The sequence below is a fragment of the Saimiri boliviensis genome, chromosome 21 (genome assembly GCF_048565385.1).
Source record: "Saimiri boliviensis isolate mSaiBol1 chromosome 21, mSaiBol1.pri, whole genome shotgun sequence".
Classification (NCBI taxonomy): Eukaryota; Metazoa; Chordata; class Mammalia; order Primates; family Cebidae; genus Saimiri; species Saimiri boliviensis.
The window spans coordinates 3,222,694-3,250,663 of record NC_133469.1 but is presented as its reverse complement, the minus strand read 5'-3'; the positions used below and the strand labels follow the sequence as shown (position 1 = coordinate 3,250,663).

The window sequence follows — 27,970 nt, the reverse complement described above, 5'->3', positions numbered from 1 at the left end:
TACTCACCCATTTACCAGGCCACCCATTCACTTATCCAATCCTCCTCCCACCCGCCCATCTACCCATTATCTACCTGTCTGTCCATCCCACCCATCCACTCACCCACCCACTCACCCATTCATCCACCAGTCACCTACACATCCATCCATCTGTCCCTCCACCCATCTACCCATCCATGCCCCCATCCATCCATCGGGCAGACTCCTGATGCCACCATTTGGTCACTGCTCTTCTATGTCACCTGGGGCCTAGGCTGAGTGTGGGGGACGTCTGAGCACTGGCGTGTCCCCGGCACGCAGGACACTGCCCTGCACGGAGGAAGGGCCTCCATAAATGTCCGTTGAATGAAATGATTCGTCCGTGAAGAAGCCCCAGTCTTATCTCTGAGAAGTTGGCGGGGAAGGCAGGGGCCTCCCTAACAACAATCACAGCCGGGCATTCGCGTGGCGCTCTCTACCTGTCACGTCCTCAGCACTTTCCACACCTCATTGAGTCCTCACGGCAAGACCGCCCGGTGCGATGAGAACAAGTCTCACCCTCGTTTTACAGATGAGGAGGCTGGGCCGGGGAAGCCGCGGTTTGCACACGGCAGCGGCTCCGGACCTCAGGCTGGAAACCTCCGGACTCTGGGATGGCGGCTGTGACCGGGGCTGCAGAGCAGATGAGGGTTCCCTCGGCCGGAGGTGAATGGGCCGAGGTGGGGGCTGCCATTTGGGAAGAGGCACCTCGTGTAATGACCTGGGAGCTTGAAGAAACCTGTGGGGGGCGGGGGGAAGCCAGGGTCTCAGGTGTGTCTGCGGCCACCGGTCACGTGACACCCGGCAGCCCAGGGCTGGCTGGCTGTGGGGGTCAGGAGTCAGAGAAGAGCTTGGGCAGGGAGGTGGCAGGATGAAGACTGCAGTTTGGCCAGATCTCCCGTGTGTAGGGGACAGGGCAGGGGGTGGGGTCAGCCAAGGAGGCCTGTGGGACAAAACGCAGCAGGAATCAGCAGGATCTGGAATGGTTGGTGTTAGACGAGGGACCCAGGCAGAGATGACCTTCAAAGGGGACACCAGCTTCCTGGTGTGCGTGTCCAGTGGATGGAAATGCCGTCCCTGAGGTGGGGACAGACAGAACGTATCAGCTCTTACGCCAGCCTCTCGCCTGCCCCTCTGGTCCTCTTGCCATCCTGCTCCCTGCACACCACCCCAGCAGCCTGCCCAGCTCCCCATATGTTTCATCAAGCATCTGCTCCATCACAAAATGCACATCCAGCCATGCACCTGACTGCCCGCCCCTCCACGGCACAGACACCAAGCTGCCCCTCCCAGTCCACCATGCATTCTCCCATGGAAGAGTTAGAAGCATTAAATGGGCTAATTAAAAATGTAAAATGCTTGGAGCCATGCCCGGTGCCTCAATAAATATTAGCTAGAGTTAAATTATTACTGCCATTATTGTTATTGCCATTTGGAAGACCTGAAACCCATCATTCACCCAGTAACCCCTCCAGCCAGCCTCCCTCGGCCATCCAGCTCTCACTCACCCCCTTACCCATCTGTCCATCAACCCAGCCCTTCCTTCAGTTCTCCATGCAGTCCTCCATCTACCCAACACCCACTTGTACATTCATCCTTCCAAAACTTGTTCACTCACCATCCACCCACCCTCATCCACCCACACCCATCCACCAGCCCGCCCATTTACTTATCCAACCCTCCACCCACATGCCCAGCTATCCATTATCTGCCCATTTATCCATCCCACCCATTCACTGACCCAACTACTCACCCATCCATCCACCAATTACCTATCCATCTATCCATCCATCCCTCCATCCATCCATTTATCCATCCATCCATCCCCCATCCATCCATCCACCCATCCATTTATCCACCCATCCACTCACCCAACTACTCACCCATCCATCCACCAATTACCTATCCATCCATCCATCCATCCATCCCTTCATCCATCTATCCATTTATCCATCCATCCATCCCCCCATTCACCCATTCATTTATCCACCCATCCACTCACCCATCCACGCATCTATTCATTCACCTATTCCCCACCCATCCATCCATCCATCCTCCTCCATCTACCATCTGTTCACTCATGCCATATCCGTCTACCCATCCACACATACCCATCTACTGGATGCAAAGTCCTCTGCTCGTCCCCCAGGATGCAAAGACATGGAAACTTGCATCTGATTCAGGGATTCTCAGTGTCATTGGGAAAGCCAGGCCAACACCAAGCAATCACCTATTAAAACAGGGGCCTCTGCTCTAAAGGCCAGAGGGAAACAGAGAAGGGAGAGGCCAATCTGAGCAGACTAATCAGGGGAGGCTTCTTGGAGGAGGGAGAGCTTTCTGAAGCTGTGATTTCCCGGGGCCCTCCCCAGCCTCAGTTCACTCCACAAGCTCGCAGAAACCAGGTCCCGGGGCGGCTGCGCTCCGCTCACCGCTCCTCTTCTGCCTCTGCCATCTCTGCAAAACTTCCCTCATTGTATTTTGCAAGGACACGCCGAGCTGTTGAGGCATCGAGCTCAGGTGTGGCTTCGTGACAGTAACAAGCCAGAGCTCTGTGCTGAAGGCCTTGAGCCCACCTGTTGGGCCAGGGGAGAGAGGGGAACTGGAAACGGTCTGGGAGGCGGGAAGAGACGATCTAATTACACAGTGGAATTCATCACGACACCTTCACCGAAAGGACTTCACACATCATTATCTGCTGTGGGAAGAGCAGCCTCGTTTTGGGTGTGGGGAGAATTAATTAACGTTGGGGACATGTTCAGAGGGTTGGGGATGAAAGGGGAAAAGCGGGTGCCAAATCTACTTATTAATGAGACATTAGTGCCAAGCAGCAGACGCGGCCAGACTGCTGCAGGTGTCCCGGGGGGCGCGAGGGTGCCAGCCGCTGCCCGCCTCCTGGGCATGCTCTCCAAGCCCAGGCCTGTTGGAGGCATGCGTGCTGCAGCTTCAGGCACTGAGACCCCCTTCGGGCTGCACACTGTGGTGGGTCACGCTGGGGACACCGAACCAAGGCAGACCCAAACCTGACCCTCTGGGCGCCCCTGGCAGTGACAGAGGCTCAGACAGACGGCGTCACTCCAGCGGGACCAGGGCTGTGATGGGCAGGAAGCAGGGACCCAGGGAAGGCTCCGGGAAGGCTTCCAGGAAGAGGAGGCAAATGTTCCTGGTCCTCAGAGATAAAAAGGAGCAAGAGAGAAGCCCAGGAAAAGAAAGCAGAGAGTATAGTCACACCTTCAGAAACGGTGAGAGGCTGTGCAGGTCTAGGGTGGCCTTTGGCAGGAGACGGGGCAAGATGGCAGGAATCCGGACTCTACCCCAGGCGGCCCCAAACTTTTTACACAGGGGGCCAGTTCGCTGTCCCTCAGACCGTTGGAGGGCCGCCACATACTGTGCTCCTCTCACTGACCACCAATGAAAGAGGTGCCCCTTCCTGAAGTGCGGCGGGGAGCCGGATAAATGGCCTCAGGGGGCCGCACGCGGCCCGCGGGCCGTAGTTTGGGGACACCTGGTCTATCCTGAAAGTCGTAAATCAGGAGCCACAGAAGGGTCTGAGCAGGAGGATGATGCTGGTGGACGTGGATTTCACACAGATCCTGTGGCTCCGTGTGAAGGATGGCTCAGCGGGCTGGAGAATGGAGCAGAGAGATTACTGGCTACTGCATGAGTCCAGGCAGGAGACAGTGAGACTTGGACCAGATGGCACCAGTGGGCACGAGAGCAGGGCACTAGGAGGAGTGGCTGAGAGCCTCGAGCTACAGGGTCGAGGGGCTCTGCCCAGTGACGCCAGCACACCTGGGGACTGTGAGCCCATCCTGCTCTGACCGCCATACTCCTGGGGCCAGGCTGAGCCCTTGGCCAAGACGGCTTGTGGGTCCTCAGCCCTGTCAAGACTCTACCCTGGGAGGCACCTGGCAGCCTGCAGGTGCCCATTTTTGCCCGTCTGTACCCGCCCCCCAGCCCATCTTCCTCACTGCTCCCTCCCACCTCTCCTGGCAAGCCACGCTCTGCCCCAGGGTCCCCAAGCTGGCTCAGGAGGACCTCGGTTTTTCTGACCAAAGGCACTAACCTTTTGCCTTGAGCAAGTCACTTTCCAGCCTCAGTTTCTGTGAGATGGGTGTGGTGATGACAGCGGCCACATCACAGCCATTGAGATGTTTCTGACATGCACAGAATTGCACCCAACGCATGGCTCAAAACAGCAGTGGTGACTGTCGGGGACGATGATACCGCGTGCCCAGCAGCGGTGGTGACTGTCGGGGACGATGATACCGCGTGCCCAGCAGCGGTGGTGACTGTCGGGGACGATGATACCGCGTGCCCAGCAGCGGTGGTGACTGTCGGGGACGATGATACCGCGTGCCCAGCAGCGGTGGTGACTGTCGGGGACGATGATACCGCGTGCCCAGCAGCGGTGGTGACTGTCGGGGACGATGATACCGCGTGCCCAGCAGCGGTGGTGACTGTTGGGGACGATGATACCGTGTGCCCAGCGGAGTACCTCACACGCAGCAGGTGCTTAAGATACAGCGGTGGTGATGGCGATAAGTGAAATATCAAACTATAGGTACTGGCCGCTGGTGGGGCAGGTGGTGAGGAATGCAGAGCAGGGGCCCTACTGTGCGCCAGGCTTTGCGGTAAGTCAGTGAGTTATATGGCCTCCGCCGACCAGCCCTCCCAGGTCCCGAAAAGGGAGGAACCGTGGGCTCCATTTCAAAGATGAGGAAATGGAGGCTTACAAAGGGAAAGTGATCTGTCCAAGGGGGCGCAGACAGGAGGCGACCCAAGGGTCCGGCTGCAAATCTGTAACTGTGGCGTTGACGTGAGACATGAAGGTGGCCGGGGGCTCACTGCACGGGGGTCTCAGGCAACTCCGTTTTCTCGTCAGTAACTGGGGCTCACGCTGCTGGTCCTAGAAGGCCGCTCTAGCAAGCCAGGGTTCTGGGGTCCCATCTTTGCAAGTGAGGCCCCCAGATATTCCCATGGTGCCGTGGGGCAGAAGGCAGCCCATCCTTCCTCTTGGCCTGGGCTCCAGTATCCAGTGTCACATTCTGGGGGAACCCGAGCAGGGTGTGAGCAAAGCCGACCGACTCCCGTCGGCTGGTCCCACATGCGGCCTGGGTCCAGGGTGGAGAGACTGAGGCAGAGGCAGCTCCTGGACGCCGAGAGGAAACCTTGCTTCCTCTGGCTGAGAAAGCAACATTGGCATCAGCGGTTCTGAACTTGGAAATCTAACCCGGCACAGGCGACGTCTTCCACTGACCAGCTGTGCCACCCTGGCGGGTACTTAACCCCTCTGCTCCTTCCTGTCCTCAGCTGGAACAGTGCAAAGACAGTCGTGCCTTGCTCACGCTGGGCTGGCGGTGCTCATGAGGGAGCGTTTGTAAAGACTCAGGCCTGGCAGGGCGTTTATGAATCCAAGCTCTGGAAACTGGAGTTTCCTTTTTTTTCTCCTCTTCCAAAGGAACCCGGGCTTGGCGGGCCCTGATCTGCCTGGGAGCCCTGGAACAGTCTGTGGAGTGTCCCAGGCCTGTGACCACAGGAACACTTCCCTGGGCTTCCTCACCCCAGCCTCGCCCGAGCGGGCCCTCGGGCACCTCTGTGGCGGTTCTGGTTCATCTCGGATGTGACCAGGCTGTGGCTGGCAGGTGGCCACACAGGCTTGGGCCACCTGGCCAGGGCCATGGGCTCCACCCTGCCGCTCAGCCTGGGCCGGCTTCCCCACAGCTGGGAGCCTCACAAGAATAGAATTCAGACAGATGCCGGAAGCTGCCGCCGAAGGCTCTTCTTTCCCTGGGCTTCGTGGAAACATGAGATTTTGCAATAACAAAGGTTGCTCCGTGAGGCCAGACCATTTACGAGACGGGGAGAGGCTGCTCCGCGAACTCAGAGAGGCCTGGATTCCAGCCTGGGCCCTGGGGCCCGAGCCGTTGAACCCAGGATAACCTGCTTCCCTGCGCCTGGGCGAGACCAGCCCGAAGTCAGTGCTACACTGAGCCTCCCACTGTGAGCCGGGGGGGCCCGACCAGCAGCGAGCATGGAGCAGGTGGGGAAACCGAGGCCTAGAGAGGCAGACCCGGGATAAGCTCCCACCCCATAGTGCTCTACTCTGTTCTTTGTTGCACTGACATCAAGAGTGGAGGCTTCGGATGGGGCTAGGGAGGGACAGATCCAAGTTCAAATCTCAGCTGTGCCATTCCCAGCTGTGTGCCCCTGGGCTAGTCACCTAACCTCTCTGGGTCTGGTTGTTTTTTTTTTTTTTTTAATCTGTCAATAGGGAATGCATAGAAGTGACTCCTGGGATGGTTGTGGAGATTCAGGGAAACCATCGGGTGACACTGTGAGGCATGGGGCACCCGGTAAGTGGGGCCCTCACTCAGCTTCAGTTAAACAGAGTGTGCTGCCATGCGCTGCCCAGCCCAGGAGGAGAAGGCACACTCCCTGTCTTTGACATCGAGGCTCCTGTTCTGGCCTGGGCTGTGTTGCTCCGCCTCGGGGATTGAAAATGGCTGGTCTACAGAGCAGAGCCCTCACCCTCGTGAAAGGCGCGAGGCCAGTGTCAAGGATGCTTATCAACTGCACCGAGATCCCCTCTGGGCTGGACCCTGTGGTGCGTCATGCTGGGGACACCGAGCCAAGGCAGACCCAAACCTGAACCCGGCAGTGACAGAGGCACCCACGAGCTGTGTGACCTCGGGCCGATGACATAACCTCTCTGAGAAGAGCGTCGTGCCTGCCGCTATCCCCTGCATGTACGCAAGGCGTGAGCAGGTGTGGGGGGCGCTCGGTGAACTTCAGGGGCTCCGGCACACACCAAAGATCCTGCCTGCCGCCGTCGTCATTAGTATTGCATTACTCTGGGACCTGCTGCCGGGCGGGGTGTGGTGGGTGCTGCGTGCAAGTGAGGCTCATCGCTGCGTGCTCAGCTCCACCTGCCAATTGGCACCCTATAAACTCTCACCGTCCCGGGCTGGGTTTCAGATGCCTGGGGGTAGGATTCAGCACACTGTGCCAGCCGCCAGCTGCGGAGATGCCAAGCCCGGGTTAGACACACACAGCCAGGAAACGAGTGGGTTCTGCCAACTGCCCAGATGAACATGATGCCACAGAGCTGTGGGGCGGGGCTGAGCATCTGAGCTACGGGGGGGACCTCTCACCTCCTCCCCGCCGGCCCAAACCTCTGCCTCCTGCAAGCCAGCCCTGGGCTGAGGCCAGCCGTCACTGCCCCTGATTTGCAGAGGACACAGGGCAGCAGGAGGTAGCCAGTCCACCCAGTCTAGGTCCCCAGCTGCTATACGGGGTGCCAGGAGGCAAGCCCAGGGCACAGCCACAAAGCTAGAGCCGGGGCCGTCATTCACCGGCCCCTCCCCCTGTCCGAGAGCCCCTGCTCCAGTCTCCCCTCTATCCTCAGCTCCTTGCCTGGGAGACTGCGATACTGAGCGGACAGATAAATAGCACCTACCCCACCTTAGGACGCAACGCTGATCACGCACTGAGAACAGAGCCCGGTGCTCCCCAAGCGGGGCTTATCATCAGTGATCATCAACAGATGAGGAAACCGAGGCCAGGAACGCGCCGAGTCCCTGGGGTCTCTTGTGTCTCAGCTTTGGGAAATGCAGGTGGTGCTCCCCGATCCCCCAGCCCTCCTGGCTCCCCGTCATCTCTTCGCATCAGACGTCCTCCCAGTGCGCCTGGGCCCCTCGGTGGTCCCTGAGCCCGAGGACTCTGGGGACAGACGTCTGCAGGGCGGCCTCTGGAGTGCAGGCATTTCCCTGGGAGCCTGATCCCCGTGAGACTCAGCTGCCCCTGGCACCAGGCCACCTTCTCCAAGCTGCTGGGGACAGTGTCTTTTGTTTTTCCACGTTGAATGCCAAACCATGGAGAGCTCAGAGACTTCACCCTGAAGGCTAACCCCGGAGGGTCTGTAAGCAGAGGGGTGGCGAGGTCAGGGGCTGTCCCCTGGGGAACAGTGGGGGATGGGCGGTCAGGCTCTGCACCCCATTAAAAAGGCATGAGCACAAGGGGTTGCTGAGTACGCGGGTTTTTCTGTTGCTGCCACACATAACAAACGGCCACAATCTTGGCCTTTTAAAACACCTCTGACCGTCCTGGAGGCCAGAAGTCTGCGTGGGGTCCGTGGGCCCTCCACTCAGGGGCTCACGCGGCTGACCTCTGGGTTAGGCCCTCACCTGCAGGCTTCCGTGCTCCTTCGGGGTGCTGGCAGAATCCAGCTCCTTACGGCTGTGGGACTGAGGTCCCGTGTCCTGGCTGGGTGTTGGCTGGGGGCTCTCAGCTCCTCACCGCCTTGCCCTGAGACCCCCGCACCCCGGCACCCACCGCCTCATGGCTGCGCGTCTCACATCGGGGTCTCTTGGGTCCCGGCTGCTCTCAGCAGTCAGAGAAAACGCTGTACTTTTAAAGGACTCACGTGACGAGGTCAGGTGAGCCAGATTACCTCCTTCTCTTAGGGTCCTCTGATCAGCCACCTTCGTGACATCTGCAAAGTTCCGTTCACAGCGTTGTATAGTCACAGGGGAACCTGGGGAGGCGGGTCCCGGGGTGGCTTAGAGCTGAGCCTGCTGCATGCGCCTTGTGTGCAGACAGAAGCCCCCTCTCGCCTCCTCCCAGGCCTGGAAGAGAAACTTGTGTGTGTACTCGTGACCAAGAGGGAGGAGGGCAGGCCAGAGAGGAGGAGCGGGGTGACTCTTGAGTCCCCAGGAGTAAGATGGTGGGTGCGGCGCAGTGACCCCAGTGCTGGCATCTGGCCTGGGAGCTTCCTGGACCCCGGCACCCAGCCCACCGCACCTTCCAAATCTGCGGGACCACAGTCAGGCACGGCCGTGGTGCCCAGCTACTGTGTGCCCAGCTACTGTGTGCCCAGCCCCAAGCAGCCAAGATTCACACTCAGCTCTGACCCCACAGCCAGCGCTCCTAACCAGTGGGCAGCCCTGCCTCCCCGTGACCTGTCCCTGTAGCCACAGGGAGGCGATGGCTCTGCTGGGACACGGGGCTCCTGTGGTCAGCTGGGAGAGCGGGAGCAGGGACTGGCAGCCAGCCAGCCCCGCCCACCGGCAAAGGCACGAGGGTGGCAGTGACCAAGCCAGCCTCACACCGCAGGGGAGGACAGGGCTGGGACAGGCAGAGGCCTGGCTGCTGGCTGGCTCCTCTTTCCCTCCCAGGGTCCTGGCCGAATCTCTCCAGCTGCGTCCTCGCTGGAGGACTTTGAGGGGGTAGGGACATCTAAATATCTGAGCCCTCGATTTTGAATTCAGGAAACGGGGACTGGGGGATTGGGACCCCTTGGAGAAGGGAGGAGCTGGGGATGGTCCTCGGGAGGGTGAGGGGCTGCTCGCCAACGGACCGGCCGGTCACGGTCACGCCGCCCCGGAGCCCACTCCCCCTGCCCACCCCAGGGTCTCGGCCTCCAAGCACCACCCTCTGAAGAGGGACCGGGGGGGGGGGTGCCTTGTGTCCCCGACTCCGGATTCAATGGCTGCCATTTTGCTGTGGCAGGTGATCTACTCGGGAAGCCTGGCTTTAAATTTAGCTCCCTCCCCAGCCAGCCCTTTGAAAAGGCTGCTGTCTCCACCAAGGGAGGGAGCGTGAGTCATCGCCGGTGGCCCGCCCCGTGAGCAGCAGCGTTTGCGGGGGAGCAGGCCTCCCGAAGGCAGGGAAGTAGTAAATAGGGGTGGAGGATGGAGCCGCGGCAGATGTGGGGCGTCGGGCGCGGCCTGGCACGCAGTAGGTGCCCAGAAACAGGGCAGGGGATGCTTCCCGGTGCGGTCTGAGAGTGACCCGCGCCCGCCTCCCCCGGTCCAGCCGGCAGTGGAGACACGGCACGTCTCTGCTGAATGGCCCGTGGATGACAGCGGACATGCTGCGCCTCGCTGGACTCACACCAGCCCCTCCCCTGCGCCCTCCCCTGCCTCGGCGGACCCCAGAGGGCTCCCTGCCCCCAAAGAGACCTGCACCCTAATCCCTGGAACCTGCCAGTGTCACCTTATACGGCAAGCAGGGAACAAAAGGACTTGCAGATGGGTCGAGTGGAGGATTTGAGTTGGGGGGATTGTCCGGTCGGTCCCGGCGGGCCCCCCCTCAAGCAATCACGGGCATCCTTACAGGAGGGAGGTGGAGGGAGCGTCCGCCCCGAGGCCGCGGGAAGAGGAGGGCAGGGAGATTTGGAGATGCTGCCCTCCGATGCCAAGTGACGCTGCCGCGTGCTGAGGGCGCCCACAGCCACCACAGGCTGCAAGGGGCCAGGAGGGTCGTCCCCTGGGGCCTGGAAGGAGCGCGGCCCCACCCACTCCTGGATTTGGGGCCAGGGATGCCCATTGGATTTCAGACTCCGGACCTGTCAAGGGGGTGGTCACCGGGTTGGGGCAGCACAGAACATGAGTGCACAGAGAAGCGAATGACGTTGGCCACGGCCACACAGCCGGTGAGCCGCCCAGCAGAGGTCCACACCCAAATCCACGCAGTTCCAAAGCCCACCCTTTTTCCTGTCCGCCCCTCGGCCTCCTGGAAAAGCAGAAGAGGCGTTGATGAGTCCAAGTACCCAGGAAGTGCCAGGCACGCGCTGATTCTGGGCTAACAGACAAGGCCGTTGTCTGTTACGATCTTGCCTCATCTCATCCTCACGGTGACGCTTGGAGGTCATTCCCATTTCGCAGATGAGGAAACTGAGGCTCAGGAAGGCAAAGTAGTGTTGTCCAAGGTCAGGGAGCCCGTGCTGGAGAGAGAAGGGGAAGGCGCAGGTCCTGGGAGCGCTGCGGAGGGGAGCCCGGCCCGGCACCCAGTGGGGTTTCGGGGTTTGGAGGAGGCCACGGAGCGGCCAGCCAGGGGTTTGGCGTGGCTGCAGCTCGGGGCACCTGGCTGCAGAGGAGGCTGGGCAGGCGACTGGGCCACAGGCACAGGAAGAGGGGACGGCGCTTCCCCCGCAGGAGGCGGATGACGGAGCCCAGGATCCTGTCCGGCCACCCGCGGGCGCTTCGGGGCAGGAACCTCTTCTGGGCTCTGGGTGCCCAGCACTGACCTGGGACAGGCCATGCCCAGTGGCAGGGAAGGAGGGGGGCCGAGGGGAGGGCTCCACTAAATGATGACGCTTTCGGTATGCCCTGACCACACCACACACACACACACACACACACGGATACCACACATAAACACACATACATACCACAAACATACACACCACACAGACACCACATACACACACAGATACATATCACACATACACGTACCACACAGACACACCACACACATACACACACACAGATACAAACACATACACACAGACACACACCACACACACACCACATATACACACACAGACACACACCACAGACACCACACATACGCACCCACCACACACAAACACCACACACACCATGCATACATGCATACACACATACACAGAGATACACACCGCACATACACACAGATACACAGACACACACATCACACACAGACACACACACCACACACACACAGACACAGAGACACAGCACCACACACACATGTGGGGAATGTGCACAGACATATCACACGGGGATTCCAAACACGCACACCCAAAAATGAAGATACTCTCATTCTACCACCCCTGAATGCCAACAGCATCGCACACCCCACCACACACAGCACACATGCCACTCACTCACACCGTCCACTCACACACTCACATACACGCACACCCCCCCACCACTCACACACACCCCTCATACCGCTCACACAACACACACACCATTCACATCCTCACACATGCAGACACCATACAACCCACACACATTCACATACACACCCCCCCACTATCACACACACTACCACATACACCATTCACATCCTCCCCCATACACAGACACCACACAACCCACACACCACACACACCATTCACTCACACCTCACACACATATTCACAGACACTCACATCTCCCCTGCCACTCACACCTTTACACACTCACACACCCATATACATACTCACAGACACATCCCCACACCGCTTACACCTTCACATACACACCCCCACACAGCACATACATAGCACTCACACCCTCATACATCCCCCACACCAACCACACACCAGTCACACTTTCACACACACACACACATACTACCCCCACCACTCACACTCCACCACACACACCACTCATGCACACACCCCACACACACCACTCACAGCCTCCCATACACAGCCACACACCACACACACACCCCACACACCCGGAAACACACACGTTGACACACACCACTCACATCTTCACACACAACACACCCCACTCTCACATACATACACATATAGACACATTCACAAACACACAACACATACCACACACCAACACACCACATATGCACAATGCACATATACACACATTCATACTCACCACACGACACAACCAACACACACTTATACACATATACACAAACACATCACACATACAACATATACAGCACACACACAACACAGTCTCAACAGTCCTGTGTGTACTTACACACATACACATCTTACACATACCACACACACCACCACACACTCTACACAACACACAGACACACGATAAACATACATCACACACCTCACACACAGTACCACATAGACATACAACACTCACACACTCTCACATTCACACACATACTACACACACGTAGAACGCACCCCACACACATACCACTCATTGACATTCTCTCATACACACATACATACTCACACATATACCATAAACACACACCACACATTCAATACACATACACAGAACACACATACAACACACACGCACCACTCACACCACAAACACAACGCACGACACACACACGCACTGCACAGCCCACCCCAGCCACACAGGCGGCCTGCTGCCACGCCCCTGCCATGCTTCCTGCCCTCACTCAGCCCACATCGCTCAAGTCTGAGTGTTCCTGGCGCTGAAAGCCACCTCGACCCTGAGACACCGTCCCTGCCAGGGCGCACATGACAGGCACCTCTCCAGCGTGACAGCCAAAATCAGACGAGACAACCGGCAGGCACCTCCCAGCCCCGCCCCCGCCAGCACCTGGTCCTTCCACCTGTTCCGTGGCCTCTCTGGGCCTGTTTCCTCCGTGCCCCTCTAGGGATGTTTGCCAGGCATCGGGAGAAGTGCCTCATGGGCCCAGCCCCAGTTAGTCCTCAAGACACCCTGTGCGCGAGGCAGTGCGACCTCTTTAGGGAAGAGAGCTGACGTTCAGGGAGCTTCTGTGCCGTGCCCAAGGCCACCTGGCCAATTAGGGACCCAGTGCCGCCTTGGCCTTGCCACAAATCCCATGAGCCTTCCCACAGGGCAACGCCACCTGCCCCAGTGGCAGAGCAGGCGCTGCGCCCCTGAGCCCTCACTGTGGCCCTGACCTCGCCCTGCTGGGGTGTTCATGGGGCCCCTCTGCCCCTCCCATGGGCAGGGCCCACATCGGCTCTCATGGGGGAGATTCAGTGTCCCGCCCGGGCAGCTGCTCAAACCAGGCCCACTGAGGACAAGAGGGCAGGGACATCTGTGAGACACGTGGGGAAATCAAGGCACCTCAACAGTGCCCACACCTTCCTGCGGTGGGCACCCTGGCATCATTCTCCTTGTCAAAGCTGGGTGCCTCGGGCACACAGCTGAGCCTCACTTTTATCTTCAAAAGGAGCCCAGGATGCGGCATCGGGAATGCCATCGGACCCGTATCCCCGTCACCTCGGGGTCGCGCAGAAGTTGTGCCTGGCACCTGCCGCCGTCTCTCTGGCTCCTCCTCAGTAATGGGAGGGTGCAGTGCCTGCCCTCAGTGCCTTCTCTTGATGTTCACCAAGGTATCTGTGAGGGGCCAACGCTGGGGGACTGGGCTTGGCTGCCAGGCAGGCCTGGGCTTGAGCCCCAATTCTGCTCCTAGCTGGCTGTGTGGCTCAGAGCAGGTGCCCTAACCTCTCTGAGTCCCAGCGCGTCCCCTGTGAAGTGGGGAGGATGCTGCCCAGCACTGTGGTGAGCACAGACGAAGTATAAAAAGAACACACGAGTATAAAGGCCTCAGCCCAGTTTCTGGTGCGGTTCCAATGACTGGAAAACGGAGTGAGAGCCACCATCTCAGGTGACCCGGGGGGAAGATCTTGGGGCCCGCCCTGCAGGGGCTTCCTTCTCCCTCCAAATGAGAAACTGAGAGAAGACCCTGGCCTCCGTTCCCTCTTGGGGCCCTGGAGGAGGCTGCAACCTTTGCCCCACGAGACCTGTGGACCACCGGAGATGTCCCGGCCAGGGACGGCGGAAGGTGGGGAAACCGGGGCTCGCTGGCCTGGGGCTACAGACAGGCCAGCACAGCCTGGTCCTGCAGGTGAGAGGGCTGCAGTGGGGGTCAGGCTGGAGCCGGGGGGCAGCCGGGGAGGGGACCCCACGCAGTGGCCCAGGAGGGTCGGGAGGTGGGGCCTTTCCGACAGGACACCGGGCAGAGGAGCCTCGTGTGAAGCGTCCCTGGCCCCCGCTGCGCTGCCCCCGAGCCCCCTGCCCAGGGTCTGGCTGGCGGGGATAACGCGGCCCCCAGGCAGAGCAGGTGCGTGGGCCACGGACGGGGCGGAAGGACGGAGACGGGGTGGGGAGAGGAGAGGAAAAGGGAGTGGGGAGGAAGGAGGGAAGGAATGAACAAAGGAGAGAGGAAGAGCGCAGAGGAGGGAGGGAGGAAACGGGCCGGGAAGCGGAAGAGGGAAGGGACGAGTGGAAGGAAGGAAGGGACGAGGGAGGCGTGGAGGAAGAAGACGGGAAGGAAGTAAAGAGAGAGAAAGTGAGAAGCCGCCGCGAGCAGCAGGAGCGAGAGAGAGAGAGAGAGCGAGAGAGAGAGAGAGAGAGAGAGAGAGAGAGAGAGAGAGAGAGAGCCAGAGGGGGAGAAAAGAGAGAATGGGAGGAGGACGGGGAGAGAGAGAGAGAGAGAGAGAGAGAGAAAGAGGGAGAGAGAGAGAGAGACAGAAAGGGAGGGAGAGAGGGAGAGAGGCGAGCGCAGGACGCGGCGAGCCCGGGCGAGGGGGCAGCAGAGGGCGCGGCGCGGCGCGAGCGCCCAGGAGTGAAGTGGGCAGCGGCGGCGGCGGCGGCGAGCGCGGGGCCCGGCGAGCATGAGCGCGGCGGCGGCGGCGGCGGCGGCGGCGGTGGCGGGCGCGGCGCGGGGCTCGGGGCCGGCGGGCGGCCGGGCGGCGCGGGCCGCCGAGTAGCCGCGGGCGGCGGCGGGGCAGGCGGCCGGCCGCCGGACCCCGAGCCAGACGCGGAGCCGGAGCCCCAGCCTGGGCCCCAGCCCCAGATCCGCGCCGCGCCCGGCGCGCCTAGGAGCGGGCGCCTTCCGATCCGGGAGCCCGGAGTCCCCGCGTCCCCGCAGCCCCGCAGCCCCCAGAACCCGGACAACTGTTGCGGCGGCGGCGGCGGGGGCATCGCGGGGGCGTGGGCACCCCCCACACCCCAGCAGGCGGCTCCCGCGGGCGCCGGCACCCGGCTACGGAGCGAGGAGCCAGCGGGCGGCGGGCACGAGGTGAGCGGCGCCCCGGGCGGGCTGGGCGGGGGCCGCGGGGGGGAGGGGCGCGCCCGGGCCGGGGTCCGAGCGCGGCTGGGAAAGGGGCCGGGGCGGAGCTCGTGGCGGAGGAGGGTCTGGGCGAGTGGGGGGCGGGGTCTGCGGCGCTGGGCTCCGGAGAAGGGGCGAAGGGTGGGCGCACGGGGAGAAGCGGGCAAGGGGCATGTGTCGGGGGTCCGGGGTGGTTCAGAAAGGCGCCGGGGACGGCCGGGGCAGCGTCTGGGGGCAGGAGCCGTGCGGGACAGCGCGTGTGCCTGCCCTGGGGTCCGCGCCGGCGCTCACCAAGGTCGGGGTCGCTGAACCTTGCACAGGAAGGGGCCGGGTTCCCGAGAGCTGTCCGGGGCGCACCGTTTCGGGACGCGGCGGCCGGGACCGGAATCCGCGCCCAAGGTGGGCACCGGCTTCCAAGAACCGAGTCCCGGAGCGCCGTGAGCCGGGAGCCCCGTGCCGCTGCACAGGGACCGAGGGCCACGCTGCGGACCCAGAGGGCCCGGGCGGGGGGGCGTCCCACTGGACAGCGCAGGGGACGGGGAGAAGGACCCCCCCAAGTGCGTGCCCCTAGGTCCTGGCCCGCCGCGTGGCCCCCGCGGAACCGCTGTCGCCTCCCGGGGCCGAATCAACGTTGATCCCGCGCTCGCTCGGGGCTGGGTGGCCGTGGCGGTGGCCTCGGAAGCTCATTAGTGCCCCCGGTTGCCGTGGCAACGAGACCCCAAGCGTCTCAAGGTTATATTTATTCTAATGATTATTGTCATTATTAGTATTAGTATTTGTTACTCAGCCAGAAGAAAAACAGAAACGGGGGAAAAGCCAGCGCGTCCTGGCGCCGGCAACTGTTACCTCTTTGGAAAGAGTCAGGAGGGTCCGGGCGAACCAGGCCAGGTCTGTCCGCCCCAGGGTCCCCCCGTCTTTCTAGCTGCCCCAGCCTCACCCCTGGGGCCATCGGACAGGGAAGGGGAGTTATGTAATCCTCGGGAGAGCACCTCTGGGCATGCCTCTTTGTGTGCCCCCCACCTCTCTGGGCCTCCTGAGCCTCTGTTCTGAGTGACTGCATCTGCCGAAGGAATCCCAGCCTAGGACGGGAAGATCACAACGTGCTCTGAACAGGGCATGGCTGGGGGTGGCCTCCAGCCCCCTCTCCACTGCTGTGTGACCTTGACTGAGGCTCCTGACGCCTCCTAGCCTGTCTCCTCATCTGGAAGACAGAATGGCAGCCATGCCCATCACCAAAGGCGGCTGTGAGCTCACTCAGATAAACCCTTGTCGGGTTCCCACTGTGTGCTGATGGCTGTGTGACCCCAGGCAGCTGTCCACATGTCTCTGGACCTCAGTTTCCTAGACTATAAAATAAGAGCCCTGCTCTGGGCCTCGTCTAAGGTGTTTTCGGTCACCAATGTCCTGTGAATCTCGCTGCTGGCTGGCTATGCCTGAAACACCATCAGGTTTAGCTCTGTTCAGACCCAGGCTGATGGGAAGTCCCTCCCTGCATCACCCTTTATTTCCTCACCTGATTCGGATTGTCCAAATCTCGCTGGGAATCAAGTGGTCCAGGGGTAAGCATTGGGACTTTTCACCTATGGGTAGCCTTTGGCTTCAGTGAGAAATGTCATTCAAAACCAGAATTCAAATAACCTTCAGGTCCTGGCATCAACCAGGACAAGCCCCACGCTGGTCACTGTTGCCTAGAATTGGGGAGTCACTCCCCATCCCCTGAATCTGTGACTGCTCAGCGCAGGCACCCCATGTCTCCAGAGAGGCGGTCTGCTGTGCCTATCCTGGCAAGAGATGACCAGGAAGTTCTGCAGCCAGGCAGCCCCGGCCCCTCGTGGCTGAACCCGAAAGCCCCAGGCAGGGGTTTCTGATGGTTTCTTTAATGACATCTTCACGCTGCGTTGCTGGCTCTGTCTCAGGCATCTGGGAGGTACTGGACTGATGAAGGGGGGTGCGGTGAGCAGTTAGGCTTGGAGGGGTGTGTGTGTGTGTGTGTGTGTGTGTGTGTGTGTGTGTGTGTGTCTGTCTGTGTGTGTCCCATCCTCGCTCTCCTGAGCCTCCCAGCCTGCAGCTTATCAGGGCAGGTGGACCGGAGGAGGGGGCAGGGCAGGGCCAGTGCTGCTCCCTCAGACCTTTGTGAGTGGCACAGAAAGGGCGTGGGACCTGCTCAGAGTGAGACCAGCCGAGAGTCAGTCCGGGTTACCAGCCAGCCAGCCCTTCACTCCCCTTCCCCGGCCAACTCCCGGAGCCCCTGTGCCTACGAAAGGCAGCTCTCTAGGAAGCAGGGGAGGCGGTGGCCCCCGACAAGCCAGCAGAGCTGGAGGCGTGCCTGGGTCAGGCCACGGGGCAGTGAGCTCCTGGGGGTGGGAAGGTGCACATGCAGGGGGGCACCTGTCCTTTGGAGCCTGGGAGGGCTTGGGGCCGGGGGAGCTTGGTCCAGAATGACAGGCGTGAATCAGCCGGAGGAAGGGGGAGGAGCTGCTCTGGGCAGAGACCCTCTGTGGGCAGAGAGGCAGACACGGCAGGGTGGCAGGCTGAGCCTTCTGGACCTGCGGGGCTGGGAGGCGGCTGCAGGCCTGGAGGACAGGGGGGATGGAGCTCCCTGGAGCAGGGCCCGGAAGGAGTGAACTCCACCCCCAGCCTGAGTGAGGGTTTGGGTACAGGGCGGGCAGGTTTGCAGCTTAGACAGCTTCTGGGTGGGCTGCCCATGCTTGAGGTGGGCAGAAGGTGAATCTGATTTCCAGTTCCCTGGGACAATCAGCCAGGCCCTCCCCAGCCCCACCCCAAAGGCTGCACCACAGGGGGACTGCTTCATGCCCAGGCCCTGGGCTTCTGGGGTGGGTGGGGGGCGGTGGCATGCAGACACCAGGTCTGTCCACTTCGGCTGTCTGTGTCCACAGTATAGGGCTTCATGGAACAGCCTCCCGGTCGCACCCCCCCACAGCACGAGGGTTGCACTTGGCAGTGACAGCCCGAAGGCCTGCTCCGAGCCAGGCACCGACAGCCGGAAGGCCTTCTCTGAGCCAGGCCCCGTGCGGAGCACACTCAGACCTGGCTTCTCACTTAATCCTCATGCCAACCTTGTAAGTGGCAACTGTAGATTCTGTTGTATAGATGAGAAAACAGGCCCAGAGAGGCTAATCGCGCAGAAGAGCCCACCAGGCCCAGGCTCCCAGCTGCTGCACCACGTCGCCTGGTGTGGGGTGGGGACACAGAGGCTCCTGGGACCCGGGAGCCACGCGGGGGCGGGGGCCCTACAGTCTCACTTCCTAGTCATTACCCGTTTACTTGCCAGTGTGACTGACGCAGAGCCTGGCCTGCCGTACGCTTAGGAGAAAGCTGTCACCTCCCCTCCTGGGGACGCTGTGCCTCCACTAACCCAGTGTCAGCTGCTCTCGCTTCGCCCCAGTGGACTCGTGTAACAGATTCACAGGATCTTAGAGTGAACCCAGAGCCCCTTCCCCAGCTCTCCCAGCCCACCTGCTCTTTCGGAAGTTACCGAAACGATTGTCACCCCCTAAGAATGGGGGGTCTCGTTTCCTAAACACGAAGCATGCAGGGTTCTGGCCACCTAGCCAGGATGAGTGAGGAGGGTGACCAGAGGCCCTGCCTGCCCTGGTTACACCCTCCTGGGGACACCCGCTGTGTAGACGTTGTTCTCACTGCACAGGCCTGGCGGGGGGTGGGCCCCATCCCTTCCTCCCTCCCTTTTTGCACCCCTTCCCTCCTTCCTGCCTTCCTCCAGGGCACACAGTCCTTGACCCCTAAGCATGGACCCCTGGAGAGGTGGAGGAGACCCCAAGGTCACTGAGACCCGCCCCAGGCCACTTCCAGCCAGCCTGTTTAGTGATTGACTCTATGAATAAATCATTCTGTAGCTGGGGCCGTGGATGTCCCGCCGGCCCTACTGATGTGCCTTCTGTCCCCACGCCCCGAGTTATGACGAGCCCCTCCCTCCTTTCCCTCTTAGCTGTAGCTGGGTTGGAAACGTTCGTCCTGACCTCCCCGGCCACTGCCACCCGCACTCACAACCGCAGGTTTTCTCAGTGAGCACCTCAGGCACGGTCCTTCTGAAAGGGCCAGGCCAGGCCCGGGCAGGGGCTCTCTGGGGTGTGTGTGTGTGTGTCTGTGTGTGCGCATGTGTGTGTCCGCGTGTGCCCCACTCTCCACAGCCGTGGCAGACGAAGACTGCAGCAGCCCTGAGCCTCCCGTACCGTGCCGTGATGAGGAGGGGCCCCAGGAGCTGCTGGTGGAGGGGCTTGAGGCCGATCTGATCCCCCATATCCACATGGGGACACTGAGGCCCAGAGAGGGCAGGGACTGTGCTCAAGGTCACACCGTGAACTGGGGATTCTTGAGGCCAAGGATGTTCCAGCCTGTATTACAGACATGGACACTGTCCAGGTCTCGAGGTGCTTCAGGGAGTCTGGAGGGTGGGGGGTGGGGTCCAAACGTTTCCTAGAGGATGAAATTTGCACTGAACCCCCAGAGGCACTCCTTTTACGAAAAGGCTTCAGACTCTCTCCCTGCCTGGCCGTCCGTAAAAGCAGAAGCTGAGATGCAATGCAGGTCTCACCAGTCCTGTGTTTTCGACGTCAACTCGAACAGGGCGTTTCCACCGGCAGCCCGTGGCCCCCAGCCTGCCCTCCTCCTCCCCCCATCCGGGGTGCGTACTCCAGTCACTACCCATCTGCCCGCACGCACACCTACCCCAGAAGATGTGTGCAAATGCTCCTTCCAGAAATTAACAAATAATGCACGAGTTTCCCAAATTACACCCATTTAACACTGAATTAAGTTCTGGAAGCTCTTCACAGAGCCCTGGGAGGGAAGAAGCATTTTTTGTTCACACTTCCCTGGAAAATGAGACAAACCGTGATCTTTGAAAACCCAGCTACATAATCTGATTATTCCTCCCTGGCAAGCCTCAGAAAGATGCCCAGCAGAGGGAGGGGACGGCCAGCTCTGCCGCGGCGGAGAGATTTGCATTGGGAAATTGGACTGGGAAAGTTTGTCTCCCATGCCAGATTCCAAAGCTCCTCGTCTTGCCTGATGGGCTCAAAATAAAGTGCCGTTTTCTTAGATATTGGCACAAATTAAAAATAAAGGCAAATTCCTTCCATAATCCAGCACGAGAATTTCCTCTGAGGCTCCCGGAGCTCGTCACGGAAACGATGGTGATTTGCTTTCACTTCGGGTTCCTTTCCTTTGTCGGCAGAATTGTACGTGTGCAGCTGGATTCACAGGCCGAGAGAAATGCACTTAGTGCTCATTCATTCCACGTTCCTGGAGCGCCTCCCAGGTGCTGGACAGGGTGCCGGGCCCAGGGGGTGGGGAGGGGCGGCTCGAAGCAGGGTCGTGCCCTGGTGAGCTTTGCAGTGTGTGTGTTGGGGGAGGGGCCGGAGAACTGAAGGAAAGCAAGCGTCTCGGAGGGGTCAGGGAGGGCTTCCTGGTGGAAGCAGCTTTCGGCTAGGGTCTTGGATGGCGTGTAGAAGTGTGCCAAGGAGAAGGAGGCCGAGGGACATTTCAGGAAGAGGAGCAGCCTGCGGAAGTTCTTGGCGTGGGTGTCACTCGGATGTGGCTTCTCCGTGGCGTCTTCAGGTTTTAAGGTTCCTTTGCGACAGCCTGGCTGGACATGTGACTTTCTACAAAGCCCTTTCATATCCATTATTTTTCACTGGCCTCAGGGAGCCCAAAGCAGGCCAAGCTTCCGTAAAGGAGAGAGACGAGCCCAGAGAACGGAAGCAAGGTGGCCGGCGTCAGAGCCAGGCGGGGCTGCGACACCCAAGGCCCCTGGGTCTCCCGGGCTCTGTGCGGGTGGGGGAGCACGTAGAGTCAGTTATTCTATAGAAATTCTAAAACTGAAAGAACCACAGACGTGAATGCCAACGTCTGGAAAGGCCCCTTGCTCCCTCCACCGGAGCCGAGCTCCCTGGCTGCAGCAGGGCTGGGCTTCAGGACCGGGGCCACCGGCTCGGAGCCTCCGTCTCTGCATCCAGAAAACGTGCTGATGGAGCCTCTCTCTGCCCCTTTGCAGGAAGTCTGGCATCATCCCAAGCCCTGGACGGCCCAGGTTCAGCCTTAAGCTCAGTGAGAGTCCAGCAGAGACTTTTTCTTTTCTATTTATTTTTTATTTTAATTTTTAGTTTTTTGTGACGGACTCTCTCTGACGCCCAGGCTGGAATGCGGTAGCACAATCTCGGCTCACCGCAACCTCCGCCTCCTGAGTTCAGACCACTGTCCTGCCTCAGCCTCCTGAGTAGCTGGGATTACAGGCGTGCACTACCACGCCCGGCTAATTTTTGTATTTTTAGTAGAGTCGGGGTTTCACCATGTCGGCCAGGCTGGTCTCAAACTCCTGACCTCAGATCATCCACCCGCCTCGGCCTCGCAAAGTGCTGGGATTACAGATGTGAGCCTCTGCGGTCAGCCCTCTAGCTGTGCCTTGGCTGTTTAAACTGTTCGGGCTTTGGGGAGCCGGTGTGCAGCATGACTGTGTAGCACGGACAGGGTACAGATGCTGGGAACCTGATCCCCAGGGCGGAGAGGGAATGAGCCGTGCGGCTGAGCCCCATCGTGACAACGGGCCGGGGGGAGGCTCCGGGTGCTGGTCCAGGCAGGCTGCCCGCTTCCCCAGGAGCAGCCTGGGATCCCCGAAGCTGTGCTGGGGATCCACCCAGACAAGTCTCCTCACTGCTCGCTCCTCCCTTTGTGACCGTGGGCAAGTTACATATTAACCCCTGGAACGTCCGTTTACTTACCTGCAAAATGGGTTATTGTGAGAACCGGATAAGCTGAGCTCATACAGAATGCTTAGTTAGCACGTGTGCATTCAGCGCCTCATCAGCACTCTGTATTCTCACTTTGTTACTGTTACCAACTTTGTGTTACTGTGTTCACACTGCTGCAGCCCTTCCCCAGACCTCTGGGGTACGGACCACCGTGAGTGAATGAGGAAATGAGTCGGTGAGCCGTTGGACCAGCGGCGGAGCTTCCCACCCAGCACCGTGCGACTGCAGAGCGGGGAGCAGGGAGCAGCTTTGGAGCCTGGGTTCCGATCCACACCCCCTCTTACTAGTGACCAGTGGGGGTTGCGTAATTTCCCTCTGAGCCCCAGCGTCCTCATTTTCAACGTAGGGATGATAATGATGATAACTTGAGTGGCTTGCGAGGATTTGAGGCGGGGATTGTAACATTCAGAACAGCTGGGTCAGTTACATCACTCACCGTTATGTTGACTAAGCTCTGGAGGGACAGTAAGGGTTCAAATCCCAGTCTCCACTCCTCCTGACTTGTGGCCTTGGACAAATTACATCACCTCTCTGAGCCTGTTTCCTCATCTAAAAATTGGAACGATATCCACCTCTTCAGGAATTAAATAAGTTACTCCAAGCAGTGTGTTTGGTGCAGAGGGGCACACAGTCAGTGCTCAGTAACTACTACCGGTATTATTATCACCACGGCTGCATTTAAAAACAGAAACACCGGGAGGCACAGACGCGGTGAAGGGTCAGAGAGCCTCTCTCTATCCTGGAAGGGTGGAGGCCACCTTGTTCCTAGTTAAGCTTGATAGTATCAAGCCCTGGCTTGGCATGCTTTAGACAGGTTTCTGGGAATGAAGGGATGATGGATGGATGGATGGATGGATGGTGGGTGGGTGGATGGATGGATGCATGGATGGATGGATGGATGGATGGATGGATGGATGGATGGTGGGTGGGTGGATGGATGGATGCATAGATGGATAAATGGGTGGGTGAGGTGGGTAGATGATGGATGGATGGTGGGTGGGTAGATGGATGGATACATGAATGAATAAATGGATGCATGGATGAATGAATGGGTGAGGTGGGTGGATGGATGGATGGATGGATGAATGAATGGGTGCATGGATGGATGGATGGGTGGGTGGGTGGATGGATGGATGAATGAATGGGTGAGGTGGATGGATGGATGGGTGAATGAATGGATGGATGAATGGGTGGGTGAGGTGGATGGATGGATGGATGGATGAATGGGTGAGGTAGATGGATGGATGGATGAATGGATGGATGGACAGATGGATGGATGGATGGATGGATGGGTGGGTGGGTGGATGGATGGGTGGATGAATGAATGGGTGAGGTGGATGGATGGATGGGTGAATGAGTGAATGGATGGATGAATGGACAAATGAATGAATAAATGAAACTAAGACCAGGGCAGCCAAGGAAGGGCCTGAAGTTTAAGGGCAGAGGCTTCCTTTTGAGGATGTGAGTGACAAGGTGGGATGTGTTGTGTAGCTGGATGCGGTCTCTCTTTGCTGCATGAATCTTTATTGACTGGGGATGGTGGCCCGAGTCTGCTTGGTATCCCCCAGAATTTGGTTCTAGAGCTGGACAGGACTGAGTTCAGGCTGTGACTTCCTCGGCTTCAGCATAGGCAAGTTCCCGTGCTGCTCGGAACCTGTTTCCTCCTCCGTAATGTGGGGAGAGGACTGGCTTGCAAAGATAACGCATTTCAAGATGGTTTGTGACCTGTAAAGTCAAACTGAAAGTCAGGGGAGGTGCCTGGACCCCACGCAGTGAAGGGCAGGGAGCAGGCTGGATTTGGAGCTGGCGGAGCTCGCGAAGCATCAGCCTGGCACTGACCGGTCCCCTCTTGAGGAGGTGTTACCTGTGTGACACCCAGGATAGTGCCGAGGTGCAGGGGCAGGGAAGGGGCAGAGGCCGCACCTCCAGCTCATGGGCAGAACCAGGCCCAGGGATGGGAGCGCTCTGCCCAAGGTCCTTGGACCCCAGCCCCATGGGGAGACGCTCCCCCGCTCCCCCCAGCCCTATCCTGGGTGCTTTGCCAACACCACCTTTTATAATCCTCATAACTTTCCATGAGCAGGGACAGGTTGCCGTTCTCAGCAGAGGCTCAGAGAGGCAAAGCGACTTCCCCAAGGGCACACAGCCGCTACGTTGCAAAGCCGGGATTTGGACCTTGTGGCTTCTGTTCTTTCTGCTGGGGAGGCCGAATGCGCTTTGTGGTCAGGAAGGGTATCGTTGTGGGAGCTCAGGGTCACCACACTCCTGTGCTCCCCTCTCACCACCATGTGGCTTTGCCCAGCCTCCTGTCTTCTGTCTGCCTCAGTTTCCTTTTCTGTAAAGCGTGTTCACAGCAGGCCCTCCTGCAGGAGCCTGAATCCGGGAGGGACCCTGCAGAGCGCTCCAGCGGGCCTGCTCTCTCCACCCTTTCTTTGTTCTTTGACTGCTCTTTGGGGAGGCGTGGGGCCTGCAGGAGCCGCAGAGGGGCCGCGCTGGGGCTGCTCCCGCTTCCCTGAGTCTTAACTGCCAGCTGCCTGTGGCTTCCTCAGAAGAGGGTGGGTGCCAGGCAGGCGTGGGCAGGCCACTTGTCCAGTGTGTGTCACGAGTTTATTCACTCCTGAGATAGCGCCCAGGGCCTGTCCTCACAGACTGACAGTCTGCAGGGACTCGTGGCCACAGTCACCCGTTCTGCCTCCAGGCTCCAGTCCTTCGTCAGAGAATGGTCGGATGTGGGTGATGACAGAGGATGGGGAGCAATTCCGCCGGTAGGAAAGGGGCTGAGCATCAAGGGGGCCTTCCCAGAGGAGGCGGCACCCAAGGAGGTGGAGTCTGAGTTGAGCAGGTTGACGAGCAAGGGCCGTGGGGACATTTGAGGCAGAGGGAGCCGCACATCTAGAGGCTGGGAAACGAGCCTGGGAGACTTCCGGGAACGCCGCGTGGCCGTCCCGTGGCACTTGTGGAAAGCCGGGCAGAAGCTGAGGCTGGAGGACTCTGGCCGCAGGGGGGGTAGTGACTGGGTTACTGGAGAGTTGCTGGGTTTGAACATCACTCTGAGGAACCGTGTGGCTGGAACGCTGCCACCGTCACTGCGGTGCCCGGGGAAGGCGCTGCTGCCTTTGGACCTTGCTAATCCACCGTGGTGGCAGGACCCCGGATGGCTCCAGTCCCCCAGCCATGCCCGTGCCCGAGATGACACCTGTTTGTCCTTGCTGCTGTGAATAATGGGGACAATGATGTCCCTTTGAAGTTTTTGTCGTCACAGCCCCAAACCCAAAGCACTTTCCCTGTGGGAGAAGACGGTGCGTTTGTGGCGAACGCTGCCGGCTGGTTCAGCTCTTCCGCAAAAGCAAAGCCTTCCCTCGCCCCGGGGGTGAGCTGCCACCAGGGGCTCCCTGGGCATGAGAACCGCCTGAGAGGGCGGCCCTTCCTCCGTCCCCTGCAGGTCCACGGGCCGGGGGTCAAGCCCCGGACAGCCTGGACATCAGCTGGAGCCGGGCCAAAGAGGGGTCACGGGGGAGGGCGGGTGCCCGGCAGCACCTTAGGCAGGACTAGGGAAGGGTCGGGAGACGCCGCTCCCGAAATTCAAACAATCGGACAAGCTGTTCTGGATCGATTTAGAAGCAGTGGAGTGGAAAAAAATTAGAAAATATAGTGTGAAAGCTATTTTCTCCCTCCCAGCTCACTCGGGCAGAGGGATGGGTGGAGTTTATTTGTGGACTGTCCATGGCCCTGGCCAGGGCCTCACACCTCCTCACTGTCCCCTGCACCACTGCCCGGCCCACTCACCCCCACCGCCGGCTGCCTCCTCCATGCCCAGCTCTGGGCTGGCAACAGGGGGTCTCAGGGGGGCCATATTCCCGTGGCCTCCAGGAACCAGCAGCCTATAGGGACTCAGACATGGCCATGGCTAAGACAGGACGTTTGTGTTCTGACAGGCCCCCGAGGGGGGTCCTCTGTCCCTCCCGTCCCTCCCTCCCGCACTGCCAGACAACGAACTCTCCATGCCAAGGTTGAGATGTCTCTGCCTAGTTCACTCCTAGACCCCCAGGGTCCTGGCCCTAGAATCAGGGCTGGCACGTAGTAGGTGCTCAATAAAAGTTTCTTGTCTGAATGACAGCAGGAAGGAAAGGCAGGGAGGAAGGAAGAAGGGAAACTGAGGCTTTGAATGAAGTGACCCGTGGATAGTCACATGGTCTGTTAGAAACGGAGGTGGGATTGGAGTCACATCCGTCACCCTCCACACCTGATTGTCCCCCAGCCGCGTCCATCCCTGGGGCCAGGAGCTAGGTCTGAGACATTTAGGGCCTCCCACGCCGGCGACCCCTCTCTTCCCCGGCACACTGCATCCCACTCCTCCTAACACAACTCCTACATGTAATCTTTCACGACTTGAGCCAAATGCTGATTGTTTTAAAATAAGCCTGTTCCGTGTGAGGCCAGACCGGAGTGGTGGGGAGGGCAGCAGAACCGAGAGCCAGGGCCTTCCACGTGGTCTGAATTGCCCCGGAAGGGGGCAGCTCCCTCTGCGCTGTGGTGCCGGGAATTTCTGTGGCTGGAGGAACTTGCCCAGGGGCGGGGTCTGCCGGGACCTCGTGAGTGTGGGGACATCTGGCACCAGTGGATCCCGGCACCGTCTCTTCCGTATTTCCCCCTCAGTGCGAGAAGGGGTCATTGCCAGTAACAGGGAAGTGGTTTCATTTCAGGAAGTGGCAACTCCCTCCTCTTTCCCCTTCACCCCCAAGGGCCAAGGCCAGGAGTCTGAGTCCCAGAAAGAACCCTGGCTTGGAAACCCAAGCAGCCCGGTCCAAGTCTCAGCAGCTCAGCAGCGGTGTGACCTCGGGCAGGCAACACCACCTCTCTGAGGCTTAGTTTTCTCATGTGTGGACTTGGGCGGCAGCCCCTTCTTTTCTGAACAGTGAAGGAGACGGTGCTTGTGAGACCCCCAGGACAGTGCCGGACACGTCACAGTGCTCCGCGAACGGCCCTTTCCTCCTCGTTCCGCTGCGTGAGCCACCGCGGCTGATACACAGTTTCCCTCTTACCTGGGTTCCGCCTCTGTGGCCTGGAGTCTTCATGGGCCGTCGTCCTGGGCAGGCCCCCCGGCTGACAATGAGAGGCAAAGCCACAGTACGAGTGGCCCTTTGAGCCCCACGTGTCTCAGCATCCACCCTTAGCCACGCTGGGGATGTGTGGGTGGTGCCAGGCATGGCCAGCGCCGCCTCCTGGAGGGGGCCCCATGCTGGAAAGTCAGAGATCTGGGTGCCAGTCCCGTCTGCCACATAGGAGCTGTGTGACCCTCTAGGAGTGACAGCCTCTCGGGGTCTCTGTGTCCTCACCCGCTTCTCAGGGTCACATGCTGCTTACCTAAAAGAACCTGTGTGACGGAGCGGAGCAGGCCCTGAGCCTCAGGACAGGATGGGAGGGCAAGAGGCAGCCCTGGTGCTGACCCCTCGTAGGCACCTAGCATGGCCTCCGAGTTTCACATGTAGCATCTCATTTAATTCTCACTCCACCCAAGTGAAGCTGGGGCAGTGAGGCAGCCTCTCCAGCTCATGGGCAGAAGCAGGCCCAGGGACGGGAGTGTTCTGCCCAAGGCCCTTGGAGCCCCAGCCCCATGGGGAGACACTCACCCGCTCAGCCCA

The 27,970-nt window shown here is 59.9% G+C and overlaps 1 protein-coding gene and 1 long non-coding RNA gene across 5 annotated transcripts in view; one reads left to right on the top strand and one right to left on the bottom strand.

Annotated features, from left to right (window-relative positions):
- Positions 1 to 118: 118 nt before the first annotated feature.
- Positions 119 to 9,003, bottom strand: LOC120361492 (uncharacterized). 4 transcript variants are annotated; one of them, XR_005577670.2, is made up of 4 exons: positions 4,082 to 9,003; positions 2,448 to 3,640; positions 2,130 to 2,248; positions 119 to 1,095 (listed from the first exon to the last, which is right to left on the bottom strand). It is a non-coding gene; the product is annotated as an uncharacterized LOC120361492 (long non-coding RNA). The 4 variants fall into 4 exon arrangements; XR_012515430.1 differs by having other exon boundaries at positions 2,130 to 2,591; positions 3,247 to 3,640; XR_012515429.1 differs by having other exon boundaries at positions 2,130 to 3,640; positions 4,082 to 7,934; positions 8,202 to 9,002.
- A 6,194-nt stretch (positions 9,004 to 15,197) lies between these two features.
- The window catches only part of SHISAL1 (shisa like 1), a 114,253-nt gene continuing 101,480 nt past the window's right edge, over positions 15,198 to 27,970 (top strand). The window contains exon 1 of the mRNA XM_039463191.2: positions 15,198 to 15,510. The gene's annotated coding sequence lies outside the window, so the exon portion shown is untranslated. The remainder of the gene's footprint in view (positions 15,511 to 27,970) is intronic.